A 12,002-nucleotide genomic window follows, 5' to 3' on the forward strand; every position below is an offset into this window, starting at 1 on the left:
TAGGCAAATAATTTATGAAGAAGACCCCAAAGGCAATCACAGCAGCAAAAAAAATCAATAAATAGGACCTGATCAAATTAAAAAGCTTCTACATGGCCAAGGAAATTATCACAAGATCAAACAGAAAACCTACAGAATGGAGAAAACATTCACATACTACATATCCTATAAAGGGCTAATAACTAGAATCTATACAGAACTCAGGAAAATTAGCAAGAAAAAAAATCAAACAACCCTATCATAAATGGGCAAAGGACATGAACAGAAACTTTTCAGAAGAAGATTAGGCTAATAGCCAACAAGCATTGAAAAAATGCTCAACATCTCTAATCATCAGGGAAATGCAAATCAAAACCACAATAAGATATCATTTAAGTCCAGTTAGAATGGCTGTTATCAAAAAGTCTCAAATAATAAATGTTGTTATGTATTTGGAGAGATAGGAGCACTCATACACTGCTGATGGGACTGCAAACTAGTGTAACCTCCTTGGAAAATTATATGAAAATACCTCAAAAAACTACAAGTAGAAGATGTGGAAACAACCCAAGTGCCCATCAATCCATTATTGGATTCATAAAATGTGGTATATGTATACTATGGAGTTCTATTCAGCCAAAAAACCAGGGGTGATCTAGCACCTCTTATATTATCCTGTATAGAGCTGGGGTCCATTCTACTAAGTGAAGGATCACAAGAATGGAAAACCAATCACCACTTATACTCACCATCAAATTGGTGTTAACTGATCAACACTTATGTGCACACATAGTCTTAAATTTCATCCGTTGTTGGGCAGGTGGGAGGGGGGAGGGAGGTATGAGAATATTCATACCTAACGGGTGTGGTTTGTACCTTCTGGGTGATGGACATGCTTGAAGCGCTAACTCAGTTGGGGTAAAGACAATACATGTAACCTAAACATTTGTACTCCCATAAGATGAAATAAAAATAAAATTAAAAACAAATAAATAAATTAGAATAAGTATATATTTATTATTTTGTAACTCATTATTTTTACTGCTTGAAAATAATTTTTATTTGTGTTGTGATCAGGAAACTGAGGATGGTAATACCTTCTGCTTTGATTCCTGATGGAATAAATGGCCTCTGATCTGATCCATATTTCCTTTGCCTGTCCTCTGTCTTCTCTTTGCTCTGTTGATCCTTCTGGTTACCCTACTATGTTCTTCTCCCCATCTGCCATATTTTGGGGAAATGCATGTTTGTTTATATACCATATTTTAGTCTGTATTTTGCATTTGAAATTGCTCAAACTTCACTTTATGTATGATTTTATTGGACATTTGCATCCTGTTCTACACATTTCTTCTAAAATGTTTCTTTTTTAACAACATAACAATAAAATGGTTTTCATTTTCGTATTTGGTATTATACTTCTTTCTTTTTTACTTGTTTTAGATCCTGAACACAGTTTACTGATTATTGTGTATATGAAAACAAATTATAAGCCTTCCATGGCAATGAATTCATCACCTTAAAAAGGACTCCTTCATATTGCAGTGCCATTGCACTTAAACTTTAATGCTCTGTAATTCAGAGTCCTTGGCTTTCATATTTTTAAGTGAATCCATGACTAATATCATGTAAGGCATAAAAGTACTTCTTACATTTGTACTTATGTACTTACACAGCTGTGTCTCTATTTTGAATAGGCAACCTTGAAGGACAAAGATTATGATTCATTTATCTCTCTCTCTCTCTGTATCTGTATATCTATCTCTCTATATATATGTATATATGCATGTATATATGTGTGTATGTGTGTGTGTATATATATATATATATATATATATATATATATATATATATATATATATATCTAGAGAGAGAGAGAGAGAATTACAAAGTCTGTCTGGAAAGTATCCAGCCATTGTTAATATAACAAGAATGGTTAGTATCACATGGATATAACCTGGAAGCCAAGGAGAGTGGACTGGAATGCACATGTGTGAATAATGAAGACTTCACTGCACTAGTAAGTAGGGCACTAGACACCCTTGAGTGAGCACATGGTATGTAACCATTACATGCTATGTGACTGAGTGTGTAGAGCAATGGATCTGCATCAAAGTTTGCATGAACCTTGAACATTCCCTTGAACATTGCCCTGAAGAAACTATTTGAATGATTCAGAAGGCTTTCAGGGACAGTTCAATGAGTAGAGTGCAAATAAAGCTGTGGCATAAACCCTTCAAAGATGGTCAAGAATCTGTTGAAATTGATCCATGTTGTGGAAGGCCTGTGACAAGTGGAACACCTGAGAATGTTGAACATGTACAGATTAGGTTAAGAAACAGTGGGAGAACTGTGTGATGCCCCAAGGTGCCTACTTTGAAGGGGACCAAGGTGTCACTGTGCTATGTTCAATGTTTGTTGTATCTTGTGTCTTCTTCAATGAATGTCTTTGTTTTTTATATTACATGGCTGGATATTTTCCAGACAGGCATCATATATATCCAGAGTCCCTAAGCATTACTAGCTGTAGAGATCAGCTGGCCTTTCTTAAATCACCCCTCTCTAAATCTCAGCCTATGCTATCCCTAGTCACATGTTCCTACCTTAGTCCTGGGCAGTGAGACCATTCCATGTCTATTGTCATAAAGACTGACTCAATCAATGTTGATTGCCTGATCCAACCCAGAACAAGGAGATTAATTGTCCTGTATACAGTCTTTTCTGAAAGGCAAAAGCCCAAGATTTTTTCTGCCTTAAATTATTTATTTTTATTTTATTTCATTTTAGTTGTTTTACTGCAATTTGAAAGTAAAAGAGCACCAAGATATTCATATATATATATACATATATATATATACACACACACACACACATATATTTTCCACTTTTTATTCTAATGTTTTAATATAAAAGACAGATTAATCATAATAAAAAATACAAGCTTCTCTCTCACCACTCACAATTCTTTTGGAAAGTCTTTATTCATTTTTCAACCATTGATAGAAATTTTCTGCCAAAAAGTAACAAAATTTCAAATTAAATTTGCTAGATAGTCATAGTTGATTTCACATTCTTAAAAATTATCTAAATAAAAGAACCTACATGCATAAATCTATATTATTAGTTTAAAATCTGAATATAAACAGAATAGAAATATTGTGCTAATTCTCTATTACAGTTCAGCAAAAAATATATTACAAAGATATAGAGAAAGCATTTAGTACAAACTCGTATATGTATAAATGCTACCAATTAACTTACTACATGGTAAAATATTATGATGTCCTTATGTGCAGGGAAAGCATATTTAGATAGACATTGGTCTTATTTTCTTCCTTTTTTTATAGTGGCTATTGTGCAGAGAAATTTTGTTGTATATAATATAGACAGCTTTAATTTATTAAGCTGCTATTTATTTAAATAAGAGAATTCCAGTTAACTGTGAATGCATATTTTTTCCCATATGGTTAATAATTTTCTATTTAACTGAGAAACTAACATGACTTAGGTATTATTATTTATTTTATTTCAGCATATTATAGGATTATAAATTTTAAGTTTCCAAAAAATGTCCTTAGCCCCCGTCCCCCCAAGTCTGAGCTTCAAGAGTGACCATCCCACAGACGATGCACATCTTACTCATTTATGTGTGTATATACCCGCCCCCTCCCACCTCTCACCCTCCCAACACCAATTAATGTAGTTCCTATGTGTCCACTTAGGTGCTGCTCAGTTAATACCAGTTTGCTGGTGAGTATATGTGGTGCTTGTTTTTCCATTCTTGGGACACTTCACTTAGTAGTATGGGTTCCAGCTGTATCCAGGAAAATACAAGATGTGCTATGTCACTGTTGTTTCTTAGAGCTGAATAGTACTCCATGGTATACATATACCACATTTTATTAATCCACTCATGAATTGATGGGCACTTGGGTTGTTTCCATAGCATTGCAATTATGAATTGTGCTGCTATAAACATTCAAGTGCAGGTGTCTTTTTTGTAGAGTGTCATTGGATCTTTTGGGTAGATGCCCAGTAATGGGATTGCTGGATCAAATGGTAGATACACTTTTATCGCTTTAAGGTGTCTCCATATTGCTTTCCAAAGAGGTTGAACTAGTTTGCAGTCCCACCAGCAGTGTAGGAGTGTTCCTATCTCTCCGCATCCACACCAACATCTATTGTTTTGGGATGCTTTGAGAAAGGCCATTCCTACTGAAGATAAGTGATACCTCATTGTAGTTTTGATTTGCATTTCCCTGATGATTAGAGATGTTGAGCATTGTTTCATATGTTTGTTAGGCCATTCTTCTGTCTTCTTTTGAAAAGTTTCTGTTCAAGTCCTTTGCCCACTTTTTGATAGGGTAGTTTGATTTTTTTCTTGCTGATTTTCATGAGTTCTAAGTAGATTCTAGTTATCAGCCCCTTATCAGATGCATAGGATGCGAAAATTTTCTCCCATTCTGTAGGTTGTCTGTTTACTTTCATGACTATTTCTTTGGCTGTGCAGAAGCTTTGTAGTTTGATCATGTCCCATTTATTTATTTTTGTTGCTGCTGTGATTGCCTTTGGGGACTTCTTCATAAATTCTCTGCCTAGGCCGATGTCTAGGAGAGTGTTTCCAACATTTTCCTCTAGAGTTCTAATAGTTTCATACCATAGGTTTAAGTCTGTTATCCAGCATGAATTGATTTTTGTGAGAGGTGAAAGGTGTGGATCCTGTTTCAGCCTTCTACAAGTGGCTATCCAGTTTTCCCAGCACCATTTATTGAAAAGGGATTCTTTTCCGCAGTGTATATTTTTGTCTGCTTTGTCAAAGATTAGATGGCTATATGAGGATGGTTTTATATCAGGGTTCTCAGATCTGTTCCAATGGTCAATATTTCTATTTTTGTGCCAATACCAGATTGATTTAATTACTACAGCTTTGTAGTATAGTTTGATATCTGGCATATTAATATCTCCCATTTTGTTTTTATTCCCTAGAATTGCTTTTGATATGCGGAGTCTTCTCTGGTTCCAAATGAAGCATAAAATTATTTTTTTGATATCTGTGAAGGATGATGATGGGATTTTAATAGGAATTGCATTGAATCTGTAGATCAGTTTGGGTAGTATAGACATTTTAATGATGTTGAGTCTTAGGTATTATTAAAAAGCTTTGGATTTGGTTTCCTGAAAAAAAATTAGTGAAATTGAGTCAATCTAATTTATGTTTGCATACTTAAATCATATTTGGTTCTTTGTTACTTAGCTAAAATATATTAAAAAATTAAGAAAAAATGAATTATTTGGAGAATTCCTAGCCAAATATCTTCTTCCTTCAGTTTACAAGAAAACATAGTCTTCAAAACATACCAAACTATTGTTATGTAACTAGATTTAAACTCTGGTCACAAGACACTTTAAAAATACTAATGATGATTTTGTGCACACATATATTTTAGTGTTTCCAATAGCAATAAAAAGCCCTAATTTTTGTGGAAGATTTGGTACTATAATTGATTAATGGAAACTCTAACACCTAGTGTGTACTCTATCAGAAAGAAGGGTCACGTGAGAGAAAATTCAGATATTTGTGATTTTTAAGGCAGTACATATAAGGCAAAGAAGCTTACAGATTAATCCTTTCAAAGATGTGATTGTTACTTTTGGAAGGTCTAAGTCAAAGGTATTAGACAAGTCAATAATAGATGGCATATACCAAAGGCTATGGCCTTTTCAGGCTGATGAACCAAAAGACTTTCTGGCTTATTTTTCAATTTTATGGCTTTCATCTTATAAAGAGTATAGTACCTGTTGTCAGTACGTAACTAACCTTAAAGTATAGTGGTCTCATTCAAGAAAGAAAAAGCTGACCTTTGCCACCTTAAAGCCCTGAACACTACTCAGAATACAGGAATAGTTCATCCTTATATGTGATTTCACTCCAAGTGGACAGTCTTAAAATACTTTTCATACAAAAATACCCATTCAGATATTATTTTTGGAAAACAAACAAAATAAAACAAAACAAAAAGTAGAGTTAATGAAATACCCTTCACATAAATGTAATTAAATTGAAAAAAAAATTATTGCCTATGACAAAATAGAAAGTTTCAAAATATATTATTATTCTAAAACAATATTTGGAAAAAAATATTTGAATGTTGATGGGAGCTTTAATAAAAATTCAGTGGAAATTAATTATGGATTTACTATGATACATTTGGCAAAACTTTTTCTCTCTTTTTTAGAGTTTTAGATATTGAGGCAATAAAATATCAATATATAATATAAGGCAAGATGTCTAAAATAGTGCAAGGGATTTTATCATTTGCAGAGTTAGACTCCTCGATAATTTGTGGAGTAAAACTGATTAAAACTTTAGACCTTCTTTCCCAGGGAAAAAATATGTGTGCACCCAATATTTCCCAGGGAAACAACCCATTGACTTATTTTCATTTCACTGATTTTGGCATAAGTTATCTGTAGTTTTAATAGTCAAGAAAAATTGTGTTTCAGGCTCTGTTTTTTTTTAGAGAAAGAAGTTTATTTAATATCATAAATATTACTTAAAGTAGGTAATTAAACATTAGAATTATTAAAATATGCTTATAATTACTGAATTAAATGTCTTTAATTTCAAAAGAAAAGTCACAAATAATTATAATATTTCCATAGCTAATTCTAGCATTTTTTAACTTTCTTATTTCCCCATTAATGGTAACTTTTATATTTTCTTTTCACTGAACTCTCTGCCTCCCCTGCTAATAGCTGCTCACTTTATCCTACCTCTCTTTTTCTACAAGTAAAACTTGGCCTAAAACATATTAGTACCTTGACAATATAAATGTCAGTTTTACTAAAATTTCCTCTTAATATGAAGTAAATACAAGGTGGTAGAAATACCCTGACTTAGGTTTTCTTTGTCTTCACACTGAACTGTGTAACAGTTATAGTGTGCCTAACCTTTCCAAATCTACTCCCCTGTAATATAGGAATTTATAAGTATTAATTTTAAAAACTTACTCTGATAAATATTAATATTAAATATGTATGTCAATCGTTTTTGTGCAGTGAAACAATCTTGGCCTATAACAGATTCTTGGATAGTCAAAGACATTAAAAATCAAATGGCAAAATGGCAAACAGGCTCTATTTTTAATTAAAGGTAAGCTGGTAACTACTTCATACTGTTTGCCACCATCTCTCAGTTTGGTTATTTCAAATGTGCTTTCTAATTAGATTGTATTTTGCAATTCTGTCACTTCTCATGCCACTGTAGAGGTTTAATGAATAAACTTTAATAAATTATTTTATTATTTTCACATTTTTCTTATTCAAAGTCATTCAACTATATTTTATAAATAAACCTATACCAAACAGCATTTTTTTCAGACTAGTAACTAGTTTTCTTTAAGTGTAGAGAAAATATAGCAACTATTAGTTTTAAGTGATCAAATTAATAAAATATGAAACAGTATTTCCTCAGTAAAACTCCTTCTGGCTACTCTAGATTATTTTACCTTCTGAATCGAATCCACTTTTGAGCCTGGCCTGAGCGTGATTTGAGCTGGAAAGCTGAAGGCAAAGGTCGACAGGAATTTAGTTATACTTATTTTTTTAAATTCTATGACCAATAACTGATGAGGAAGATTGAGGAAGATTGGTGATTGTTTATACCGATGTAGATGTGATTGACTGGTAAGAAGTGGACATATTAACAAGTGAGGTCAAACTATAGCAGGAACAAGTCAGAAAAAATATCTTGTTGTCTCTAACCATTTTATTCTGCTTTATCTCAGAACTATTCTCATCTGGGATTTCTAGCCAGCCATTAGTGGTTGATCAAAGGCTATCTTTTGCAAATTATTAATATTTTCAATTCAAGTTCTAGATTGATATTTTTAATGTATAAATTTGATAAATCAAGGGGAAATGTTGAAGAAGAGAGAACAGATTTCAAGCAAAGGCCAAACTCAAATAGTGGATAGAGTGGGCATCTGGGATGTCACGGGGGGTATGGCCACATAAGAATAAGGCGAGACTACTTTGTTTATTTGGTCAAAAGAGAACCCTTCTGAAAGTAGAATTTTGCTGTTATTTGCATTTTACTTTGTTCTCTGGACTTTCTACTTCATTTCCTTAAAATAAGAAGATATGACATCCCACACTGCCTGTTTTTCAAGTTCTTATAGCATTCAAATTTCATCAAACAAAGTATTACTTTATTACTATCTAATATGTGCATAAACTTTTGGAAGTTTTACTCATTTTCATATAATCACTATTGAACAGCGTCTACGTGCAAGGTCTCAACTCAGTAGTCCATTCTCAATTTATATGATTCAGCGACAGTTTTTGGCTAATTTCTCCTGGATATGCTAATTTGATAGTGGGCATATTTTTGAACATTGCTTCAACTTCTTGCTTAATTTTGAACCCATTTTATATAACCAATTGACTTTCCAATTCTTTGGTCCTAAGAATCTAAGTTGGAGGACTCATACTTCCCAATTTTAAAATTTACTATAAAGGAGCAGTATTCAGAATAGTGGGGTACCAGATTAAGGGTAGAAATGTGGATGCAATTTATATATTAATACTATTTGATTACTATATATAATGCAATAGAACAAAATAGGAGTCAAAAAATAAACTCGGCCGGGCGTGGTGGCTCACGCCTGTAATCCTAGCACTTTGGGAGGCCGAGGCGGGCGGATTGCTCAAGGTCAGGAGTTCGAAACCAGCCTGAGCGAGACCTCGTCTCTACCAAAAATAGAAATAAATTAATTGACCAACTGAAAATATATATACAAAAAAATTAGCCGGGCATGGTGGCGCATGCCTGTAGTCCCAGCTACTCGGGAGGCTGAGGCAGTAGGATCACTGAGCCCCGGAGATTGAGGTTGCTGTGAGCTAGGCTGACGCCACGGCACTCACTCTAGCCTGGGCAACAAAGTGAGACTCTGTCTCAAAAAAAAAAAAAAAAAAAAAAAATCACAAAAAATAAACTCTTACCTTTACAGTCAATTTTTGACATGAATGCCAAAACCATTCAGTAGAAAAATGACTTGCATGCAAGATTGGTGATTTCATTTCAACACATGATGATAGGATGATTTCATAGTTACATGACAAAGAATAAAGTTGGACCCCCAGTGCACAGCAAACACAAAAATTAAGTCAAAATGTATTAAAAATCTTAACGTAAAAGATAAAACTATAAAACTACCAGAAGAAAACATGGGAATAAATCTTTGTGACTTTTGGTTATGCAATAGTTTCTTAGGTATTATATCAAAAGCATAAGAACAAAAGAAAAAAAGATACATCAGACTTCATCTTATTAAATTAAAATATCTGTGCTTCAAAGAACATCATTAAGAAAGTGAAAACACAATTCATACAGTAGAAGATATTTACAAACTACATATCTGATAAGAACTTCTATCCAGACTACATAAAGAACACTACAACTCAACATGAAAAATATAAATAATTTGATCTAAAAATGGGCAAAGAATTTGAATAAATATTTATTTTAGGAAGATATATAGAAGGCTAATAAGCACATAAAAATGCCAAACATCATTAGTGATTAGGAAAATGGAAATCAAAACCACAATAAGATCACATTTCATACACATTAGGATGGATGTAACAAAAAAGAAGGATGATAACAAGTGCTGGCAAGAATATAGAGAAATTACAAACTCATACATTGTTGATGGAATTGTAAAATGGATCAGTTGCTTTGGAAAACAGTGTCAGTTTATCAAATTGTTAAGCATTGAGTTCTAATATGACCCAGAAATTCCACTTCTAAATATATAAATATATTCAAGAGAAATTAAACTCATGTCCACACAAAATTTGAACATAGTGGAATTATTCATAGTAAACAAAATATGGAAATAATTCAAATGTCCATCAACTGATGAATGAATAAACAAAATACAGCATAGAATGGCATATTATTCAACAATAAAAATAAAATATTGTTCATGCTGCAATGTGCATAAACCTTGAATATATTTTACTAAATAAAAGTAGCCAATTATAAAAAGCACATCTTATATGATTCTATTTATACAAAATATTTAGAATAGGCAAATCTATAGAAACAGAAAGTATATTAGTGGTTGCCAGGGACTACAAGGATGGGAGAAAGGAAAGTAACTGCTAATGAATATGGGATTGATAAAAATGTCCTAAAATTGTACAATGAAATCATTGCACAACTCTGTGTATATAAGAGAAACCACTGAACTGTCACTCCTAAAGAGTGGATTTTGTGGTATCTGAATTATATGTTTCTATGACTGTTATTAAGTAGGCAGACAATCACCTATTAGCCCACCAATTCTTCTAACTTCTTTACACTATCACTTATGTTCTGCCTTTCATCCTGTTAGCATGGATAAAATATCTTGGCTTCTTTATAAGGCCAGTACATCTACATGTGCACTGAATCCCGTGATTGACCAAAGGAATTCACTCCAGGAACTATACACCTCTCTGTTTTGCACCATTATTTTCTCACTATGATATTACACCCATTAGGTATAAATATGCTTTCAAAATCTCCCATATAAACAATCATTTAATAAACCTACCAGCCAACCAACAAACAAAATTAAGTCACATACGCGTTTCCCCAAAAATAAGACAGTGTCTTATATTTAGTTTTCTTCAAGGAGACACCCTAGGGCTTATTTTCAGGGGATGTGTTATTTTTCTTAAGTACAGTACAACAATCTACATTTATTCAAATATAGTACACGTAAAATGAGTAAAATAGCAGCCACAGCTTTCCTCCTTCCCCCTGGGGACACACAATACCTGAAGCGGCATCTCGCTCCTCACTTCACTGAGGAGACTTGCCCCTCAACACCTCAGCTTGCAGCACACACAGGATGGCCGGGACCTGACAGGGGGACCCAACCTTGTTGGTGGGGCTGCACCTTTCTGGTCACCTCTGGGACAGTAGCTGTCACGATGGGTCGGATGAGAAGGGCTGCTCCTCTTCTTTCCCGCTCCGTGAGGAAATGCATGGGTTGTACAGATGCGTGCGTAGCCACGCCCATCACTAGGTCTTAGTTTTGGAGTAGGGCTTATATTGCCCAAATGCTTAGAAATCCTGCTGGGGCTTATTTTATGGGTAGGTCTTATTTTCAGGGAAACACGGTATCCTCTCCAAACATCTTCAATTTTTTGTTGAAGTTTATCACCAAATTCCTTGAAAAAGGCATCTGTAACTCTTATAATCAATTTTTTAACTTTCTTCTTCTACTCAACAAACTAAAGTTATACTATCTTCCTCTTAATTCCCCTGAAATGGATCATGTTAGTCACTTCTTTCCCAAATGTTACTCAATATCATTCAAAGCAGTGCATCATTCCTTTTTTAAAAAGATTACACTATACCATAATATGTTAGCTCCTCTCCTACTACATTGGCTGCTCTCTTCATTACCTTCTAGTCCTCTTTCTATTTCCAATGTCTAAATGTTGGTTTTCCCAAAGGTTCAGCCATCATCAGTTCAGTTATTATGCTTGTTCTGGGTGTTTACCTTCCACCACACCACCTGATTTATTATTTGTATTTGTATTTATATCTTTGAGCTAACAAAAGTCAACATTTTGAAATGTCCTTGCATATAAACAATAAATACTGGATTTTTTTCAAAATAATTTGCAGCTACACATCATTGTTTTATATGTATCTTGAGTTGCACATGGGGACATAAGCTAGATATTCTGATTATTATGGATTGGAGACCTACATAACTCTTAAACTACTATAGGTTATAATATAATGTATTACAGATGAACATAGTCATATGGTATTAGTATACTTATAGAGGATGAAAGAAACACCATTTAGGACTCTTTAGACTATGGCTGGTTATAATTCTTAAGTAGATCACCACATAGACAGGATATCTATTGAGAAAGAAAATTTGATGACTAGGGGATAAGAAAAAATTCATATAAGATATAGCTTACTTAAAAGTTATTTCATTAAGCTGATAGGA

Source organism: Microcebus murinus, chromosome 23 (genome assembly GCF_040939455.1).
Source record: "Microcebus murinus isolate Inina chromosome 23, M.murinus_Inina_mat1.0, whole genome shotgun sequence".
Lineage (NCBI taxonomy): Eukaryota > Metazoa > Chordata > Mammalia > Primates > Cheirogaleidae > Microcebus > Microcebus murinus.